The sequence below is a fragment of the Cervus elaphus genome, chromosome 20 (assembly GCF_910594005.1).
Source record: "Cervus elaphus chromosome 20, mCerEla1.1, whole genome shotgun sequence".
Classification (NCBI taxonomy): Eukaryota; Metazoa; Chordata; class Mammalia; order Artiodactyla; family Cervidae; genus Cervus; species Cervus elaphus.
In genome coordinates this window covers 78,354,090-78,376,144 of record NC_057834.1, presented here as the reverse complement: position 1 = coordinate 78,376,144, position 22,055 = coordinate 78,354,090, and the positions used below count along the sequence as shown (strand labels likewise).

At 36.9% G+C, this 22,055-nt stretch overlaps 1 long non-coding RNA gene across 1 annotated transcript in view; it reads right to left on the bottom strand.

Moving 5' to 3' along the window:
* The window catches only part of LOC122677855, a 75,007-nt gene extending 53,863 nt beyond the window's left edge, over nt 1-21,144 (bottom strand). The window contains exon 1 of the long non-coding RNA XR_006335939.1: nt 20,801-21,144. This is a non-coding gene — a long non-coding RNA (uncharacterized LOC122677855). The remainder of the gene's footprint in view (nt 1-20,800) is intronic.
* Nucleotides 21,145-22,055: the final 911 nt, after the last annotated feature.

The following is a 22,055-nucleotide window of genomic DNA, read 5'->3' as shown; positions in this document are numbered from 1 at the left end:
ATTTATTGAACATAAAATAGAATACTCACTGGTATAACACAGATTAAACATTGGAACTATTGCTGTGCTTAAATCTCTCAGAGCCATATTACTCATTGCCCTAAACTATCCCATAATGGACACAAATACTCTAACCCAATGATAATAAACTAAAATTAAATTAAGTCTTTGGTACTTTCAATTGGCTTGACAAAAAGACCTGAAGGATATCCTCACCTTCCCATCCTTGATTTAAAATAGTTTAAACACTCAATAAAAATTAAAATAAAGCTTTCAAGGGTTGAAACCTATTATACAAGTCCTAGTTAGAGAAAGAGCATTTATTACCACTGGATTTTTCTATTTAAAAATCCAATTTAGTTTGTTTTTAACCTGGAAAGAATAAATAGCACCCAGGATGGATTACTGCAGTTTAATACTGTGAAAAGTGGAAGTGAAGTCGCCCAGTCGTGTTTGACTCTTTGCAACCCCATGGACCATAGCCTACCAGGTTCCTCCGTCTATGGGATTCTCCAGGCAAGAATACTGGAGTGGGTTGCCATTTCCTTCTCCAGGGGATCTTCCCAACCCAGGGATTGAACCCGGGTCTCCTAAATTGTAGGCAGACGCTTTGCCATCTGAGCCACCAGGGAAGTTGTAATACTGTAGTTCTCATATTCAATATTATTGAAATTACTGACCCCATACAATCAGCAACTGATAAGTCCTTTTCAGTCCTAGATTTGGCTAGATCTATCCTGTGCCTGTTTCAACAGACTCTCAGTCACAGGTTGCCTTCAGCTTCAAAGGACATAATACAACTTTACCTGGCTACGTAGGCAGCCTCCCTTGGTGGAGACAGAAAGTTCAAATCAAGCAAACTGGGATCATTCAAGGAAATCCACACCTCAGCCTCTAACTACATAACCATCATTAAGATAGTTACCTTTCCCACCTCCTTCAAGTCATTTTCAGAATGGCTTCTGAGTCTGCTTTTTCCATATAGCCTCATTCTGTGATTAACAAAGCTTTTCATACTTACATCTTTTGGTGTAAGTATGAGCATAAGTCATGATATCTGAGCTAAGTTGTGTGGGGAGAGCTCATCTATATCTATGTAGTGATTACAACACCATACAGTTCTAGTTGATGACTGCTTGGTTTCAACATACTGAAAGCATTGCTTCATATCTTTTGACATTTAGTGTTGCTATTGATAATTCTATCATTATAGTTTTATTATAAACTTTAAAAAAATTTGGTGTTCTTAAATTTCTCTATGGTCCAAGCATGGATTGAATTATATTTATCATGTCTGAGACTACTAGTACTTCCTGAATCTGACAAATCATATTCACATCAATTTTGGAAGAATTTCTCAATGATCATTTCATATTTTATTTCATTATATTTCTCCATTCCCCCTGTTCTTTTCTTCTGAACTCATTTGGAATACATGTTTAACTTTTTGTATTTGATCCTCTATGTTTGTTAAACTCTCCACCATATTACCTTTCTCTATCTTTCTATGCTGCACTAATTTCCAGAGATCTATATTCCTATTTCCTAATTCTCTCTTTAGCTCAATCTAATCTTTTGTTTAAATAGACCATTAGTTTTATATTTTCAATGATTATATTTAATTTTTTAAAATGTTATTTTTCCTTTCTTAACATAGCAGCCTAGTCTTCTTATAGTATTGTATTCTTTTATCATATTCTAATTGCCTTTTAAAAATCTAGTTATTTTAAACCCAGTAATTTTATAGTATCTAAATTTGTGTGAGAGTAGAATGTATAATCCTGTTTCCTATATGTGATCACTCTTGTTTATGATTAATTATTTTCTAACATGAAATTTTTAGTAAAGTCTAAGTTGTGAGCTCATTTTGAATAGAAATTTATCTATGAGAATCATATTTAGCACATTTCAGATCTATTCCTCCATAAATGTTTTTGTGTTTGCTTGTACACAGCATCCCAGACCCAGTCTATGACATGAATTTCTTATTGTGAGGGGATCCTTGCTCACATTGATAGTATAAATTTTAAAGTGCCCCCACTTGAAGAAAGCATTAGGTTAAAAATCTAAAGTATGTACTTTTTTTCTTATTAGAGTTTATATTTACATAGAAAAGCATATTTATCATTTTCTTATGTAAGAGGGAAGGATTTTAAAATCTATGCTGTCTGGTTCCAGATTTATAAATGAGGTCTGAGTTTTGACTCTCTCCCTTGTTAGGACTTCTAGGTATTTCCATTGGTTGCTGAGACTAGTACCCTTTCCTACCAGCATTGAAGTATCAGCTCCAGCTCACTGCACTGCTGGTCAATTTACTATCTATTTTTGAACCATGGGGTTTCCCCTGTCTTTCTTGTGATCTGGCCTATACATTAAAAATGTGTGAAATATATTTTTCTAAAATTTATAGATATCCCATTGTTGGGAGAGTGTTCAAGCTATCTAGCCTGTCATTGCTTAGAAATGAAAGTTGTCAAAAAAGTATTTCCCACTTTGTGCTATAGTGTGTACCTAGTGTGCTTTGAAAACTGGACAGCACTAGAATGTGGAATATATAAAATTTCAAAGCTGTCTGGGTGCATTTGCACTCATATATAAAAGAGTGATATTTCTATGGATTAGTCTAGACCCTTTATGTCACAAAATTCTCTGATGCAAGATAGAGAATAGCTATATTGGTATATGTGTACAGTTGTCCAAAAATGCATATTTATTTGTGTACAAAAATGGATAGATATATGGGCAGATATTTCACTTTGGAAACTGCTGCTCTTCAGTTTCTGATTCTCTTATCTAGTTGTGTTTCTTAATTACTTCTCCTGAGGAGTGGCATTCACCATAGTTTCCAAAGCGGTTTGGAATCAGAGTTGGTGATATTTTTCTGACACAACCCCAGTTCAGTGGAATCTAATCATTCCAGCCCTAACCACTGTACCCTTATGTTTTGTGTGCTACTAATTAGACTAAGGATCCAGTGCTCCATAATGACCACTGAGCACCTGAATTAACGCTTTTACTCATGTGCCTAAGTTCTTTAATTGACTTCTTTCTGAGTTTCTGCCCATTGTCTTAAAAATTCCTGTTCTGAGATAGCTTAGCCCTGAATCTGAATCTGCTCTACTGTTTTGTTTCACAGAACATCTGCCCCAATTGCAAGTATTATGATAGAGGCACTGCAACCATCACTAAACCTCTTGAAGAATTCTCACAAGTATAGACCATCTTGTATTCTCTACCTCCATGAGTTGTCCATTGGCCTGGGGCCCTGGACCTTGACTTGGGACGCCTGATATGTCATATTTCTTAAGTTAACTATGCTAGCCATGTTCTTTAGACACCATGCCTTGAATATCTTTACCCTGTTCATGAAAGGTATAAATTCTTACAACCAAGTTTTCAGATAAATTATTTCAACTATTTGATGTCATTATCAACTATTTGCATATATAAATATATTTATATATATCCACTTCATTTTTATAAACAAAATACATAAATAAAAAATGAGTTGCCAAAATATTCATTTTGGTTAATAATTTTTATATTTATTTGCAAGTTTGCCTTATGTGTTAGTCCTTAAAATAGAGATGACCTCCTTTATCTCTGAATTTTTATTTTTATAATATAATAGATCATACTTTCCATGATGAGTCTTACTGTGAGCATTTAATTCTTATTTTCACCAACAAACTTAAAGCAACTACACCGCTACAATAAAAATTGGCCACTTTAAATGTGCAACCCCAAAACATAGATATTCTCAATATGCTAGTAATAGGATAAAAGCCTTTCTTTCAGTCTTCTGTGAGTGTGGTGCAAGGTGAGAAAAAAAGAACTCATAAAACTGGTGGGTGAGGGAATAGGGCCAATTAGAATGAGGATGTTAAAGAGAATGAGGGATGAGTTGTGAGAGATCAAGGGAATGAGGACAAAAAAAGGACAAAAAAAGGAATAGCTGCTGTTCAAAGAAAGGGAAGAGATGGTCTGCGAAGAAAGCCCCAAAAGGACTGGGAAACATTTGCAATTACCAGGACAAAGTAACTGGGCAAACACTTCTAAATGGTAGAGAAGAACAAAGGCTCTGCTGCAGAGAATGAGGGCCCTTTTGGGCGAGGGATGGGGAACTACTTGGACATAGAATTTGGTGGAGTCTTCTGGCAGACGTTTATTCAATTGAATCTTGTAAAATTTATTTCTGGAATTTAGAATTGGAAAGTTGGATGTAACAGAATATTTAAGTAAAAAAAAAAAAAAAGAAACTATGTAAAATATACCAATAACAAAATTACGAAGTCAAGAGTTATATAACTTTTAAAACATTTATCTTATTTGTTCCTCAGGAAATGATTATAATTCCATCCATAACCACAAGAAAGATTAATTTGAAATTTAAAAAACCTTCACATGCTCAAATTATTCTTAATAATATGGAGATAGAATGTGTTTTGTGGGAGTCAGAAATAAAAATAAAGCATATAAAAGTATGCCATGAAGTAGAAAACCAGCTGAGGTCTATTCCTTTTTTAAGTCTTAATATCTACTAACCAGCCCACATGAAAGAAACATGTATCTTAACATATTTGTCATAGTCAAACACATTAGTCATATTCAATGCATTTTAAAATATCACCGTCTATATACTTTATAAGTGTAATTTAGAAAAACTTTGCTAATTTTCACTTCCCTAATCTTCAAACCCCAATTCTCACAAAGAACCCTGCAGTCTCACTTCACTTCTCAGCAAAGATTTAATAGCTGAGAGCTCTATCATCTTCTCCTATTACTAAGACTTCATTATTTTTACATGCCACACTACAGGACACTTACTAATATACTATTAAGTATTATCATAAATAATTAAAATGCAACTGCACTTGACAAAATGAAAGAACAAAGTGTATTCTGTGTTGCAGTCAAATCGTGTGTATGTTGGCGAGAGTGAACTAAGCACATATTTTAAAAATAGAAAATCAATTACTAAGAGCAACCTCAGTCGGACTGCAGTGGGCCTCCCTCTCATTAGTGTGAGTTAGTGAGGTCTTTTTCTGGCTCCTACCTGCCAATTAAATCATATAGTCATTATATCATTATCACTGTTAAATTGTGAGAAAAAAAAAATTAAGTACCAATAGAGCTTTGTCTTTGTGCCAGCCCAGTCCACATAACCACGCTTTTCATTCCGAGTTGATTTGGTGGATCCAGTGTTTTCCCACTCCCTCCCTTGCCCCACACAGTAAGGATTTACTGTCCTATTAATTGGTCAACATGTATTTAGAAGCACGTACCATGTGGTCAGCACTATATGGGCAATGTTCAAGATATATCAGAGTCATGTTCTTTGCCTTCAAGCAGTTTTCAATATGATTTGGGAAACAAAATTATACCACAGAAGAAAAAAAAGAGAGACTGTAAATAATGAAGTTTTAAATTGTGTAGGTCACTTCTGAAGCTGCATGTTAGATGATGCCAAATTCAGAAAAACTTCTCAGGTTCTATGAGCCTGGATTAAGTGTTGGTCATATGTGTTCTGCGGGTATCCTGCATTTACCCTGTAAAAAATTGCCCATTTAAATAGCATTAATGGAATCAATGTATGGTAACTTAACTTCTCTCTGGAATGATGCTTCTCTTGAGGAGAGGGGCTAAATCTTTGTTCAGAGCACTGCTTTCCCTCCCATGGAGTGCAGGGCACAGAAAATATTCAGCAGCATTGTACCAGGTGAGGCTACAGATTATCAGACTCTGAGCCACAGAGGGCCTTGTACATGGCCATGTTTCAGAGTTTGACCTTCAGCCCCTAAACAATGGAAAGGCCAATGAAGGCTTCGTAGCAGGCAAAATGGCATGAGTAGATTCAAGTTTTGAAACGAACCGTCAATCCACAGTGTATTGAAGAGGAGAGAAAATGAATGCAGGGAGCTCAGATAATTTGAAATAAACATTTCATTAAGTAAGGAGGGGCAGCCAAAATTAACATGTGTTTTGTGGTGTGATTTACCCAAGTTTGGGTAATAGCCAGGTTTTCTTGGCCAGTAACATGGAAGTGTGGTTATTGCTCTGTTGTTATGAATCAGCTCATTATTTCTGAAAGTAAACAACTTAAATTATATTATTATCACTTTTGATTATTTTTGATAGCCTAGAGTATATAGTGTGTTAGAAGTTGGGGACAGATATTGAAGCAAATTAAAGGTAATACAGAAATATAGTGAAAAAGTTTTACTTGTTCTCTTAGCAGGTGGCTCTGCTGAGATATTCCAAATGGAGCATTTTGTTTTCTAAATCTATTATTAGTTGCTAATCTTTGCTAGGTGTGCAGTCCAAATTGCTGCATTTCTAAATAGCTATTTGCCATCTCCTTTATTGGAAAATATGAAGTTATCCAATCAATGTTCAAGAAAATAAAATTAGTTTGAGCCTTTAGGATTCCCGTGGTAAACTGGGATTATTTTGGATTTCTAGAGATGTGACTCCGGGCTCGGAGTAGCATGAAATTTTTGTAGGTTGCAGCTAATTCCACCTGATCTTAGCAAGAACAATGGTTTTCTCCTCATGTTACTCTCTGTGTTTTAAGCCTTTCAATGGCACTGCGTTGCTCTTTGGATCACTTCCAAGGCTTTAGTAGGGCCTGCCAAGCCCTGCATGGACTGGCTGCCTCCTACCAACTACCCCAGCTTCATTTCACACCTTTCTCTCCAGGTGTTCAGGTAAGTTCTTTAAATGTGCCCTTCTTCCTTTGGCACAGGATGTTTGACTTCTTCCTACACTCTGCCTGGAATGGTCCCGACTCCATTCCCATCCCCACCTCCAATCTAGCTGTGTAATTGATTCCTACCATTTCTTTAAACCTTTGTTCAATAATTACTTTCTTAGGCAAGCTTCTTTGAGACCCTCTCACCACTACCTCTATCCAGACTAGGTAAAACTGGCTCATTTTATGCCCACATATCACTCATAATTATCCTTCACAGAAGTTATATTTGTGCTTTTAATTAATTTATTTACATCATTATTTGATGGATGCCTCCTTCTCATCAAACTGTGATACCTGTGGGGATGATAAGTATGCTTGTTTTTGTGCAACATTATACCATCCCTAAAGTAATATAAACCCAACACATAGTAGGTGCTCAATAAATACTTTTGGATAAGTAAATAAATGAATGACTCCATAACTGTAACAATAATCTCTCCCTTAATTTTCTTTCCTTTATGTGATCGCAGCCATTTTCTGGAAACCGGATTTTTCTCTGCATTGTACTTGGGGTCACCTACTTTCTAGGTGCGGCTGTAGATGCTCCCATTGCTGTATGTAGACTGGTAGGTGAGAGGATGGTACCCACTGTGGCAGACACTGAATTCCAGGAAGTCCTCTATAAACCCATGGGGGAAAATATTTCCGCTTCCCATTATGCTCTCTTGCAGCTGAGAAGAGACAATAAAACAAAAATAAAGAAGGGCCAAGAGGCCCAAAGAGATCTGGGGTGCACTAGACCTCTTGGCTCCTTTTCTGCCATCTAAAAGATACTCTGGACGTTATGAGCCTATATTTTATTTTTCTAGATAAAAAAGGTGAGATTTAAAGGGAGTTGGCCTCAGGTAAAAAATAGCAACTGTACTAACACCATGGATAATAAGACCCTCATAAATTTACTTAAAAGTTCATCTTTCAGGCTTTTCCCAGTGAGATTTCTAGAAGCATAAATAGCGCCACTTGCTCACTTGCTTCAGTCATGTCTGACTCTTTGCAATGCTATGGACTGTAGCCTGCCAGGCTCCTCTGTCCATGGAATTCTCCAGGCAAGAATACTGGAGTGGGAAGCCATGTCCTCCTCCAGGGGATCTTCTCCCTCCAGGGATCAAACTCACATCTTTTTATATCTCCTACATTGGCAGGCAGGTTCTTTACCACTAGCTCCACCTGGGAAGCCCATAAATAGTATGGCTGTTCCTCAAAATTCAGGAGAAATACGCTTTGTTTCCCTCCTTTCCTGTAAGTGTATATGTGAGACTCCTAACATACTCAGAGAGAGAAAATACTGAAGGGATATAACCTTATAATTTTGTGTTCCTTTTAAATTTGTTCTTACTGTCCTCTGCGTGAAAGTGGCTGCTATGTCAGTTGGGACAGGGACCTTTGGGTCAGACAGTCACTGGGAAATGGAGGTAGGGAACAGGTAATTGTGAAGCAGGGACAACTGCATGGCAACTTGCTCCACTGTTTGTTCGGTGGGCCAGAGTTCCTGCAGTTCCTCTGGTTTCTGGTTGTCACAGACACCGCTCTGGAAGCCATGGCCGTGTGGTCCCAGTGAGGGCAGAGAGGGCCTGACTCCAGCGGCATCAGCTGCAGGAATACACAGGCGCTCTCAGGAGTGGTAGCACAGAGCCAGCCAGGGGCCTACCAGGGGCTTTGTTTTCAGTCCTCTTTAAAGTTGCAATAAAATGGCAGAAAGTAGCTTTGAAGCCTCCTTTGAACAATTTTATTGTCTGTTCCCTGTGCCACAGAAGGGTAAAGTTGATAAACTGCTAAATAATCCACTTTTGTATATTTCATTTGAAAACTTTAAAATTTTAAATACTCACTTTATAGCCCTGATAAAGCATGACAGGGACTCAGCGCCTGCCTCCCTGTGCTCCTCTGGTGGGGACATGTGAGATGCTTGGTTTAACAGCACACTAAGGGACTGTCACTGGCCTGGATTCCACCCTGGTCCATGACTCACTGGTTGGAGAGAGATACTACTTCTGGGAAGCAACAGTTTCATATATTTCCAGTGAAGAGGCTGGGCCCAAGATAGAAGTGGAATCTAGTCTTTCAGGGTCAATTGGAGGAATAAATCATACGTACTGGGAAAGAACCACACAGATAGAGGTGGACCCCGGACTGGGGTGGGAGGAACCCAGCAATATAATTATTTAATACTTTGAGGATAGTGATTGGGTATTATTCATCTTTGTGTTCCCAATGATTTGTGCATTCCTTGGCACATAGCAGGTACTCAATAAATATTTATTTTATGAATAAGTAAATGAATGAAAAAGCAAACTGAGTAAACCTCAAATGGAACTGCCCTCTGTATTAGTTTCCTAGAATTTATGTAAGAAAGTATCACAAATTATGACTTAACCAACAGAAATTTGTTATCTCAGTTTTGGAGGCTGTAAATCTGAGATCAAAGTGTCAACAGATTCCTGCTTCTTCTGAAGGCACTAGGGAAGGATCTGTCTCAGGCCTGTTTCTTAGCTTCTGGTAGTTCCTTGGTTTTTGACAGTGTAACTCCTATTTTTACATGGGATTCTCCCTGTGTGTACACATATGTCAGATTTCAAATTTCTTCTTTATCCAAGGATACCAGCCATATTGGATTAGGGACCCATCCTATGCCAGCCAGGCATTATCTTAATTTAACTAATTACATCTAACATGACTCCTTTTCCAAATAAGGTCACATTCTAAGGTACAGAAGATGAAGACTTCAGCATATGAATTAGGCGGCACAATTCAATGCATAACACTTTCTTTCTTACACACTCAAAAGTGGAATTTTATTATAAAAATATTCAAAGAGCACTCATTTGATAAGTATTTTCCTGGATGTCAAGCGATATGGGTTCTGAAAAAATAAAAGAGAGAGGTGGGTCCTGGACTCCACTCAGCCATTGACCACTGGTGTAAATATAAACATGGGTTTCATTTGGGTAATGAGCCTGGGATATTTGATCCTCAAGTTGCTGTTTATCTTAAACTTTGTATAATTTTCTTAGCCGTTCACTTGAAGTACACCTCTTACATGGCCGCTCCTTAGAGATCCTTTCTTATTGCTGTGCTCTCAGAATTCTATAGTAATGGAGTCCAGCAACATTTCTTTAAAGGATTCAAGAACTTTGCCTTCCTGCTTCAGAGACCAGTGTCCTGAACTCATGAAGTCAAGAACCAAGTCTCTGTTTCTTACCACTGAATTTCAATAGCTAACATAGTACCTGGCACTCAATATTCAATAATAGTAAACAATAAATATGTGTTGAATAAATATTGAATGAATGAATGTACTTATAATAATTTCCAAATTATTCCCATAAATTTGTCAGCTATGTTCACTTTGTGTTTAAATCTTTTTTATTCGCTATTCACAGTTCTTTGTAACTACCAACTCCAATGTGACTGAGAGCTCAAAAATCTCTTATTTAATGTCCATAAATCAATGGTTGTCTATAGATACAATAATTTCAAAGTATCTAAGGGATTATATGAAAATTTAGGGGACTGTGAGCAAATTAACCTATAGGAAACATAGTCATTGTATAAAAACTGGCAGGGAATGACATTTATAAGTTTCCTTCTACGTAATTTGGTGTTAAAAATTAGCACCTCTCCATGGATGTTTCTTAATAAATCTTATAGTCTCTCTTTCTGTGTATATTTTACATTATTTTATATAATAGGAGATCCATGTATACATAAAATAAAGAGCATAGTAGAAGGTTGAGCATATAGGGAGCATTAATTTCTGTATTACCCTGATGCTTGGGCCCAATGGATCATGTAGTCACAGAAGGTATATGTGAAGAGTCAAGAATAGCACTCTATGAAAAGTAAAATTTATAAACTTTTTTTTATTATTTAAGGCTCCAAAGAGATTTGGGCTTTTATATCATTTTCAGAGCTTTGACATTTTTTCTTTATTTTTAAGGCTTGATATTAAAGCTTGTCCAAGGAAAATGGAGGAAGAGGTATTATTTTTGCAGCTACAAAAATAGCTAAGCCAAGAGGATTCCATATTGTCTCATCAATCCCACCACTACCAACAGGACATTCAGAGGAGGATGTAACCTGCTAAGAGCAATAACAAGCAAAATTTATGAAACAACTAATTCTAAAAGTGTTTTAATAATTGAAAGGAGAATTTTAAGTTAGGGAAATGGAACCCAAGGAGTATTTCATTTCTCCTTCTATTTCCACCTATTCCAAGTAACCCCTTGCTACTCAAACTGTAGTAACCCATTTGCCAGGAATGAGGGAACTGTTTGAAAAATCTTACAGGCTACAGAGGTGCCTTCATCTTACTGAACAGTAAATGGAACAAGACTCTTCCAATGACAACGTTAGAAAATTATATCAAGTTTAATTTTTCTCCTACATCCTGGTTTCATTTATGAGACTGTTCAGTTCTCCAGGGCTGCAGTCGAAATCAGGAAAGTCTTTCTGCCAAAGAAGAAAAGATTTCCATTTGACAGAAATACTGTTCAGAGTGATTGATTTAAAAGTGCTGAACTCATATTCAGAGTCTGAAATCCAGGAACCGCCAGCTGGGCTGGGATTCAAAATTACAAGGATGGAGTGAGTTTCTGAGTTGTGATGCATTAAGTGGTGGGGGCAATTGCTTTTCTCACCTATCTCACAAGGGATGGAGGAAGGGAAACATTTAAGAATTAAGAAAAGAAATCTTTGGACTGTTGAGTGACTGCATCTTGCTCTGCTAGAGGCAGAATCCCACTTTGCATTTAGTAGGGAAACTTTGGTGAGGAATTTAATAAATCTTTTGGTAACTATTAATTGTTTGAAAGAAGAGTTGGAGGAGATAAAATAAATAATAGAAGAGGAAAACCATATAGACCAGTCACTTTACTAAGGCTGGGCCTACAAAATATAGGTGCCTGAGAACATAATAGTGCTATTTAATACAAGCAAAACATTTCCAAGGTGTGAACAAAAAAGAGTTGGTCTACTGGGAAAAAATACCCTTTGAATATTCTGCAAGAAACAGTAAGCGTGAACAATGGTGCTAGGAGATTAAGACATAAAATGTTAACTTACTCTTGTAATTTCTGTACTGTGGTTTTTAAAGATGGATTTATCAGTGGTTTGTTGTTTCTTCTTCTTTTTTTTTTCTTATCCATGCCAAGCTATTTCCTTGCAAGCCATTTTGAAATAAAATATTTTTAAAAGGGACACAGTGTTAAAGGAGATGTATAAATAAGACAAGTGCTAATTACAGTGTCCAAAAAGAATGTCTTTATCCTGTGACTCGCAGCACAACTGCTTACACGGGGAGTGAGAGAGCTCCATTCCAGAGCTGCACTTTCTATCAAGTCACAGAGTGTAAATCTGGGCAATAAATGATCAGAAGGTACTGTACTGTGTAACTTGTACAATGTTCATAAAATAAATTAATGAACAAATAAATATTCTCTGATGGAAGAGCTGGCAAAAATATATCTCACAAAAATGCCTCTGTCTTCCATTGGGGAGAATGGCACAGAAGTGACATCTCTTTGAACAGTGTGCCTGGTCTTAGATTAGCACTTGGAAAATAATCTTGGTGCCTGATCTTAGGACTGTGGCATCGGCTGAACCCCTGTGGCTGTCCAATGGGGGACCTGCCTGTGCTGAGGATGAGGGATCAAACTAGACTTTCCTTCTGGCCACAAAGCCACCGACCCACTTGAAATTCTCAGAAACCTAAGTATTGATTTGTACCCACAGACAGAAGTTCGTGGAGCTTCATTCTGAGTAGAAATAACTCTGCAAGCTAGAAAATCTGTAAAGGAAGACAACTTTCCTTAAAGATACGCTCAAAAAATGAAAATGCCAATTACTGTCCTCCGAGTTTGGGTGGGAGGGTATATACATATCCTGAGCCAGTTTTGCTGAGCTGACTTTTGCCATGGGCATATATACGATGGTTGTATATGCCAGGACACTAAGTTTAAATTCTGTGTTATGGCCCCTAAGATTCTGACTAATATGACTAATGTTTCTTATTCCTGATCATGTCCCAGCAATTCCTAATAGAAGTATTCCATTTTTTCCTTGTTCTCTGGCTCTTCCAACTTTTATTCTTATTTTCCTCTTCAAAGTTTTGTGCATACTGCTTATTCCGTGACCTTACATTCATCTTCCTCTCCAAGAATACATTCCCAGCCCATCCTGTGTGTGCATTCTAAGTTGCTTTAGTCATGTCCAACACTGTGCGACCCTACGGACTGTAGCCCAACAGACTCCTCTGTCCATGAGATTCTTCTCTAAGCAAGAATACTGTAGTGGGTTGCCATGCCCTCCTCCAGGGGATCTTTCTGATCCGGGGTTTGAACTTGGGCCTCAGATCTTCTCCATTGGCAGGCAGGTTCTTTACCAATGGCACCACCTGGGAAGTCCCTCAGTCCATCCTACAAGGCACAAATTAAACCCCCGTTTCCCAGTGAAGCTTTCCAACTGTTCCATCCCATGATGACTCCTGCATTCTTCAAGTTTTTTGGTTTTCAAACTTGACAGCACAGTGAGCAATTTTCTTGTGATTGTTTGACTTCTTTTCATACTACCTCTCAAAGTACTTCTAAGCCTCTGAGGTCAGAGACAGTCCTATACAAGGCCACTGCACTTCTGTGAATCTTTAAAGTAGGCATTTTGAAATAGTGTGACTTAAAATATTAATAACACTTTGTGCACACAATTTGAAATAATTTTTTAAAAATTAATTTATAATTTAAAAAAGTTATTAAGAATCTTACAACTTCATAGTTTTACATTTAAGCCTTATGAAAGCATCTCTTTAGCTTCTAAACATTCTTATTTTGTCAGGATCATTTAAGCCATGCTTCTATTTATCTTAAATCATTTTACTATTTTGTAGTTATTTTAATTTCAATACAATTATCATTTTAAAATTACAGCCTATTAAAAGTGAATCCAGTCACTTGTCCACATTAATGCTAATAATCAGTACTAAAGAAATATGCCCCAGATAAATAACTTTGAATTAGAAGTTAGATTTGATAAGAAGATAGCAAGAAAGCCAAAGAGCCACCATAATGCATTGTGAATCACTTAGAACAAAGACCTCTGTGAAATTTTGGAGAGAATGTGGTTAGCAAAAAAGCAACACCAACATTAAATACATTTTAGGATTCTCAAAAACTACAAAATAATTGGTCAAGAATGATTTTTAAGTGAAAAAAATAAATGAACCTCCCTGAGTGGTGTAGCTATAAGATCAGTACCCTTAATCTGCCCCAAAGCTATGAAGGCCAGAGATGTATGTATGAATTATGGTATGCCATCCCCCTGATTGGTATGTCTTACATTAGTTATGTAAATTCTGAAGAATCTCACACAACTCTCTTTCATTATGTTGCTCCCTACAGCATAAGCTTACCAGATAAAATATAGAGTGCCTAGTTACATTTAAATTTCAGAGAAATAATAAAGAAAAAGTTGGTATAATTTTTCCCTAAAAAATGCAAGCAATTTACTTATAATAAAAATATTCATTGCCTATCTAAACTTCAACTTTAACTGAGTATCCTCTATTTTAGAAACTAGCTGATGATTTATAAGAATTAAAAGACTATTGTGTGTGTGTGAATGTACAAAAAGGCAGTTTGAAAGATACTTAATTATGAGTCATCTGATACTGCCTTTCACCACTGTGGTCCAAATGCATTTTGCACTTTTCCTTGGGTACTTATTCATATAGTCAACAAATATTCATTGAGTACCTACTAAGAGCCAGCCACAGTTTGAGGCTTAGGAGACTAATAATGAACAAAAGACAAATATCCTGCTTTCATGGAGTTTACATTCAAGTGGCAGAAACAAACAAAAAGCCTAAAAATTGTGTAGTTTGTCTCTTGGTGATAAATTATCTAAAGACAAATAAAGCAGCATGAACAAGATCGGGGGTAGGGAGTGGAGCTATCCTGAACCCATTTTAACAGATATCCAAGGAAGAAAGAGTTTGAGCCATGCAGATATCTAGGATAAGAATATATAGACAAAGAGAATCTAAAAATAACAGTATTCTTGGTGCATTCCATGAGTGGTAAGAAAACCAGTGCACCTAGAATGGAGAGAGCAAGGTGGAGAGGAAGGGAGAAGAGAAGAAAGAGATAGCAAAGGTTATTATCAGGTTATTTCTGAGTAGAACATACCTGGAATGCAAAACAATAAACTTACCTAGGGCAAGGACCATGCACTGGGAAACACGAGGAATACTGTTTGTACACAAGAGTGATCTGGTTTTGGAATTAGGGTGATGGTGGCCTCATAGAATGAGTTTGGAAGCTTACCTTCATCTGCAATTTTCTGGAAGAGTTTGAGTAAGATAGGTGTTAGCTCTTCTCTAAATTTTTGGTAGAATTCAGCTGTGAAGCCATCTGGTCCTGGGCTTTTGTTTGCTGGAAGATTTTTGATTACAGTTTCGATTTCCTTGCTTGTGATGGGTCTGTTAAGATCTTCTATTTCTTCCTGGTTCAGTTTTGGAAAGTTATACTTTTCTAAGAATTTGTCCATTTCATCCAAGTTGTCCATTTTATTGGCATAGAGCTGCTGGTAGTAGTCTCTTATGATCCTTTGTGTTTCAGTGTTGTCTGTTGTGATCTCTCCATTTTCATTTCTAATTTTGTTAATTTGGTTCTTCTCTCTTTGTTTCTTAATGAGTCTTGCTAATGGTTTGTCAATTTTGTTTATTTTTTCAAAAAACCAGCTTTTAGCTTTGTTGATTTTTGCTATGGTCTCTTTAGTTTCTTTTGCATTTATTTCTGCCCTGATTTTTAAGATTTCTTTCCTTCTGCTAACCCTGGGGTTCTTCATTTCTTCCTTCTCTAATTGCTTTAGGTGTAGAGTTAGGTTATTTATTTGGTTTTATTCTTGTTTCTTGATGTAAGCCTGTAATGCTATGAACCTTCCCCTTAGCACTGCTTTTACAGTGTCCCATAGGTTTTGGGTTGTTGTGTTTTCATTTTCATTCATTTCTATACATATTTTGATTTCTTTTTTGATTTCTTCTATGATTTGTTGGTTATTCAGAAGCGTGTTATTTAGCCTCCATATGTTTGAAGTTTTAACAATTTTTTTCCTGTAATTGAGATCTAATCTTACTGCACTGTGGTCAGAAAAGATGACTGGAATGATTTCAATTTTTTTGAATTTTCCAAGACCAGATTTATGGCCCAGGATGTGATCTATTCTGGAGATGGTTCCGTGTGCACTTGAGAAAAAGGTGAAGTTGATTGTTTTGGGGTGAAATGTCCTATAGACATTAGGTCTAGCTGGTCCATTGTGTCATTTAAGGTTTGTGTTTCCTTGTTAATTTTCTGTTTAGTTGATCTATCCATAGTTGTGAGTGGGGTATTAAAGTCTCCCACTATTATTGTGTTACTATTAATTTCCTCTTTCATACTCATTAGTGTTTGCTGTACATATTGCGGTGCTCCTATGTTGGGTGCATATATATTTATAATTGTTATATCTTCTTCTTTGATTGATCCTTTGATCATTATGTAGTGTCCTTCTTTGTCTCTTTTCACATCCTTTATTTGAAAGTCTATTTTATCTGATATGAGTATAGACAAAGATTCCACAAAAAGAGAAAACTACAGGCCAATATCACTGATGAACATAGATGCAAAAATCCTTAACAAAATTCTAGCAAACAGAATCCAACAACATATTAAAAAAATCATACACCATGACCAAGTGGGCTTTATCCCAGGAATGCAAGGATTCTTTAATATCCGCAAATCAATCAATGTAATACACCACATTAACAAATTGAAAGATAAAAACCATATGATTATCTCAATAGATGCAGAGAAAGCCTTTGACAAAATTCAACACTCATTTATGATTAAAACTCTCCAAAAAGCAGGAATAGAAGGAACATACCTCAACATAATAAAAGCTATATATGACAAACCCACAGCAAGCATCACCCTCAATGGTGAAAAATTGAAAGCATTTCCCCTGAAATCAGGAACAAGACAAGGGTGCCCACTCTCACCACTACTATTCAACATAGTGTTGGAAGTTTTGGCCACAGCAATCAGAGCAGAAAAAGAAGTAAAAGGAATCCAGATAGGAAAAGAAGAAGTGAAACTCTCACTGTTTGCAGATGACATGATCCTCTACATAGAAAACCCTAAAGACTCTACCAGAAAATTACTAGAGCTAATCAATGAATATAGTAAAGTTGCAAGATATAAAATTCACACACAGAAATCCCTTGCATTCCTATATACTGACAATGAAAAAACAGAAAGAGAAATTAAGGAAACAATACCACTCACCATTGCAACAAAAAGAATAAAATACTTAGGAGTATATCTACCTAAAGAAACAAAAGACCTATACATAGAAAATTATAAAACACTGATGAAAGAAATCAAAGAGGACACAAACAGATGGAGAAACATACCGTGTTCATGGACTGGGAGAATCAATATTGTCAAAATGGCTATTCTACCCAAAGCAATCTATAGATTCAATGCAATCCCTATCAAGCTACCAACGGTATTTTTCACAGAACTAGACTAAAGAATTTCACAATTTGTATGGAAATACAAAAAACCTCGAATAGCCAAAGTAATCTTGAGAAAGAAGAATGGAACTGGAGGAATCAACCTGCCTGACTTCAGACTCTACTACAAAGCCACAGTCATCAAGACAGTCTGGTACTGGCACAAAGACAGAGATATAGATCAATGGAACAGAATAGAAAGCCCAGAGATAAATCCACGAACCTATGGACATCTTATCTTTGACAAAGGAGGCAAGGATATACAATGGAAAAAAGACAACCTCTTTAACAAGTGGTATTGGGAAAACTGGTCAACCACTTGTAAAAGAATGAAACTAGAACACTTTCTAACACCATACACAAAAATAAACTCAAAATGGATTAAAGATCTAAATGGAAGACCAGAAACTATAAAACTCCTAGAGGAGAACATAGGCAAAACACTCTCCGACATAAATCACAGCAAGATCCTCTATGACCCACCTCCCAGAATATTGGAAATAAAAGCAAAACTAAACAAATGGGACCTAATGAAACTTAAAAGCTTTTGCACAACAAAGGAAACTATAAGTAAGGTGAAAAGACAGCCCTCAGATTGGGAGAAAATAATAGCAAATGAAGAAACAGACAAAGGATTAATCTCAAAAATATACAAGCAACTCTTGAAGCTCAATTCCAGAAAAATAAATGACCCAATCAAAAAATGGGCCAAAGAACTAAACAGACATTTCTCCAAAGAAGACATACAGATGGCTAACAAACACATGAAAAGATGCTCAACATCACTCATTATTAGAGAAATGCAAATCAAAACCACAATGAGGTACCATTACATGCCAGTCAAGATGGCTGCTATCCAAAAGTCTACAAGCAATAAATGCTGGAGAGGGTGTGGAGAAAAGGGAACCCTCTTACACTGTTGGTGGGAATGCAAACTGGTGCAGCCGCTATGGAAAACAGTGTGGAGATTTCTTAAAAAGCTGGAAATAGAACTGCCATATGACCCAGCAATCCCACTTCTGGGCATACACACTGAGGAAACCAGATCTGAAAGAGACATGTGCACCCCAGTGTTCATCGCAGCACTGTTTATAATAGCCAGGACATGGAAGCAACCTAGATGCCCATCAGCAGATGAATGGATAAGGAAGCTCTGGTACATATACACCATGGAATATTACTCAGCCATTAAAAAGAATTCATTTGAACCAGTCCTAATGAGATGGATGAAGCTGGAGCCCATTATACAGAGTGAAGTAAGCCAGAAAGATAAAGAACATTACAGCATACTAACACATATATATGGAATTTAGAAAGATGGTAACGATAACCCTATACGCAAAACAGAAAGAGAGACACAGAAATACAAAACAGACTTTTGAACTCTGTGGGAGAATGTGAGGGTGGGATATTTCAAAAGAACAGCATGTATACTATCTATTGTGAAACAGATCACCAGCCAAGGTGGGATGCATGAGACAAGTGCTCGGGCCTGGTGCACTGGGAAGACCCAGAGGAATCGGGTGGAGAGGGAGGTGGGAGGGGGGATCGGGATGGGGAATAGGTGTAAATCTATGGCTGATTCATATCAATGTATGACAAAACCCACTGAAATGTTGTGAAGTAATTAGCCTCCAACTAATAAAAAAAAAAAAAAAGAGTGATCTGGCTGGGCTATTTCTCTCTGTGGAGTACAGCTCTGATTTAGCAGGAGGAAGGGCTGGGAGTTGTTCTTTAACTGTTCCACTTGGTTTCCTCCTAAAGTTGAAAGTTCAAATGATTAGAGTGGGCTTCCTACATCTAAAAGAGATGAAATTTGGTTGAAGCCACATCAGCCATTGCATTATCTGGCTAGAATAGCTAACAGAATTCTTGCCCCACAGTAACCGATGACCCTTGCTTCTTTAGTAGTTCCCATATTTCTGCCTGTGCGTATTGTGTGTTCAGTAGGTCAGTCATGTCTGACTCTTTGCGACCCCGTAGACTATAGTCCACTAGGCTCCTCTGTCCATGGATTTTTCCAGGCAAGAATATTGAAGTGGTTTGAGGTTTCGTACTCCAGGTTTGCTGTTTCCTTCCTGATCCAGGAATCAAACCCATGTCTCTTGCATCTCCTGCATTGGCAGGCAGATTCTTTACCACCAGCACACCTGGGAATCAGGCATATTTCTGGCTAATTCGAAATAAGTTAGAAGTAAATGTTTGCTAAGGGCTTCCCAGGTAGGTAGCAGAGTGGTAAAGAATCCATGAAATGTTTACTAAGCTCAGTTCTTGAGCTCCTCAATCTTTACCTCCATTCATTGGGTTGATGCTATTTGGTAACTACAAAAGCCTCATCATTTCAGTGAGGATGGGCGTTTCCTAATTTGCCCTATTTTGCATGGTATCATCTGTTGATCTGTTCTTCTCTCAAATGCGACAGTGTTGCAGAGATTCTTCTAAATTTTCAACTCAAATTGCATCAAGTAATTATAAAGAATGGTCATTAGTTATACTTTCCTTCATCCTTCCTTTCTTACTATAGTGCTATCACTACAGACAATGCTGCTGTCAATCGATAATCCCACATTGTATTCCTTTGTCCTGGTATCTTCTGCTCATCACTAATAGGCATATTTTGACTGCAGAAACAAATAATAACATTTTGACCCCATCTGGAATTTATTTTGTGCATGTCTACAAAACCCAAGTCTTAAATGCCTGTAGCCAGGTAACTGTCCTTGACTTACTGGTGATCTTTTTTATTTTCCTCTCTGCCTTTGAAACATATATTCAGTCCTCCTGTTCTTTCCTGCAAATTCCAGTCTCCTAATCTTTGAGCTGGAAGACCTCCATGGTAGTCCCATAGCTTTCCTGTTGATCCACTCACTCTTATTCAGTGAAACTTCTTTCAATTTTTCCCTTCTATAGGATCCTTTCTTTTTTTTTTTCTTTGTATAACATGGGAGTTCAATAAATATGGATTATGTGACTAGTTTGTACATGTCACAGTGTCTGATTTTCTTTATTTAACATTTCCTCAAGCACCATGTCCCTGCAGATACCTATTTTGATGAACTACCTCTCCAAAGCCGTTATCATTTACACATATTTGGCAAATATGCTAAAGTTACAAACAAAGAGAAGGGGTGAAGTAGAGTGATGAGAGAGTTAATTATCAGAAAATGTTCTATGAAGTGAGTGAATCAATGACCCATTCAAATTTAAATTTACATTGTGAGTCACAAAATCTCTATGCCCTCAAAGTTTCCTGGTCTGTCCCACATGAGAGATAATTAGCAGATACATTTTAAAAAGCCACCATTTCTCTAATCCACAAAGTTCTTTCTCTTTTGGTAACATTAGTAAAAGAAAAACACATTTATTTTCCTTGTTAAGCTTAAAACAACAGGCAAAGCAAGCTAAGGTTTCTTCCTGCCCTGCCCTGCCCGCTCTCTCTTTCCCTTTCCGCTGAATTACAGTCTTACTATTACTCTGAATGAAAATTAGGATGAACAGACAGTTACCTTCAAGTAGAGGGCCAGGTTGGGATTTGGGGGGCTCACAACTGTTCCCCAGTGGTTAGTCCTTTCATTTCTGGAAACAGTCTTCAGATGTATTTGTTCTTCTGCCTCATGTGGATGTTCCCCAAACCATTCTGTGGTTCTTCTCTTTACTGTGCTTTTTCCTGAATTCTACTATGGCAATCTGGGCACACATCCAACATCCGTAAATGAAAACCTCTTCATGCAGCCCAGATTCAGCACTGCATACCAGCAGTTAAAGGCTGTCTTTTCTGTCCCACATCCAAACGTTAGCATATACAATATCAATAAGCTGTGCCTTTCATCTTCTCAACACTGTGGAGGTGTTTATATTTGTGTGGGACATTTAAGCAGTTCCAGCCAATGGGCTTTTACATCGGGCTAGGCCCCAGGCAGGGAGCAGCCTCAATTGAAAACAGGAACTGAAAGTGTTCTTGGTAAAATTCTGTATCTGCCCAAATCTAGCTGTCTAACTCAATGCCTGACCTTCTTTAAAGAGGTCATCCTCAGAATTATGGGGCAGTTTGATAAGCTGGGATATACTAATTTATTGGCCATTAAAAAAAAGAGGAAATTTTATTGTGGATTACTCTGCTTTCTTGAAGATTTTTTTTTATAATTAAAAACATCTGGAAGGCATTTTAATATATCATAAACAAGAGGAAATCCAAAGCACGTGACTTCTAAGAAAATGATGCAAATTGAATTCCTTGCCAAAATTTACTGTAATCTGTTTTTCTTTTTTTCCGGGGTGGGAGTTTGAAGGTGGAGGATTCAAGAAAAGAAGGCAAATGAGAATAGCATCAAGAATTCTACAGAGAAAAGAGTTATTTCAAAATTAGTCGACTGCTATTTTTGGCCAGTGTTAGAAGACATTACACATTGACAGAGTCTCTGAGATACATTTGGTTTCTTCTTAAAAATTAGTGATTTTACTGGTAAATTTCTTTATGAAATAAATAATTACATAAGCATAAACTAAATTAAGAAGTTGTAATAAGAAATAGAAAGAAACATCTTCCAGGGTGAACTTAGGTAAAGAACAAGCTATGATTAGTATTTTATTCTACTTTTCTATACTATCATTTATTTGGATAATGGCATAACAAGGTTACATGCAGTTCTAATAAATAGCACCCAAAATTGAGGCCTGTATACAACATTGCAATGTTTCTCAATTTGTCTTTCATCAGATAGGGCATAAGCTAGCTTACAATATAAATGATGTATTTTGAGG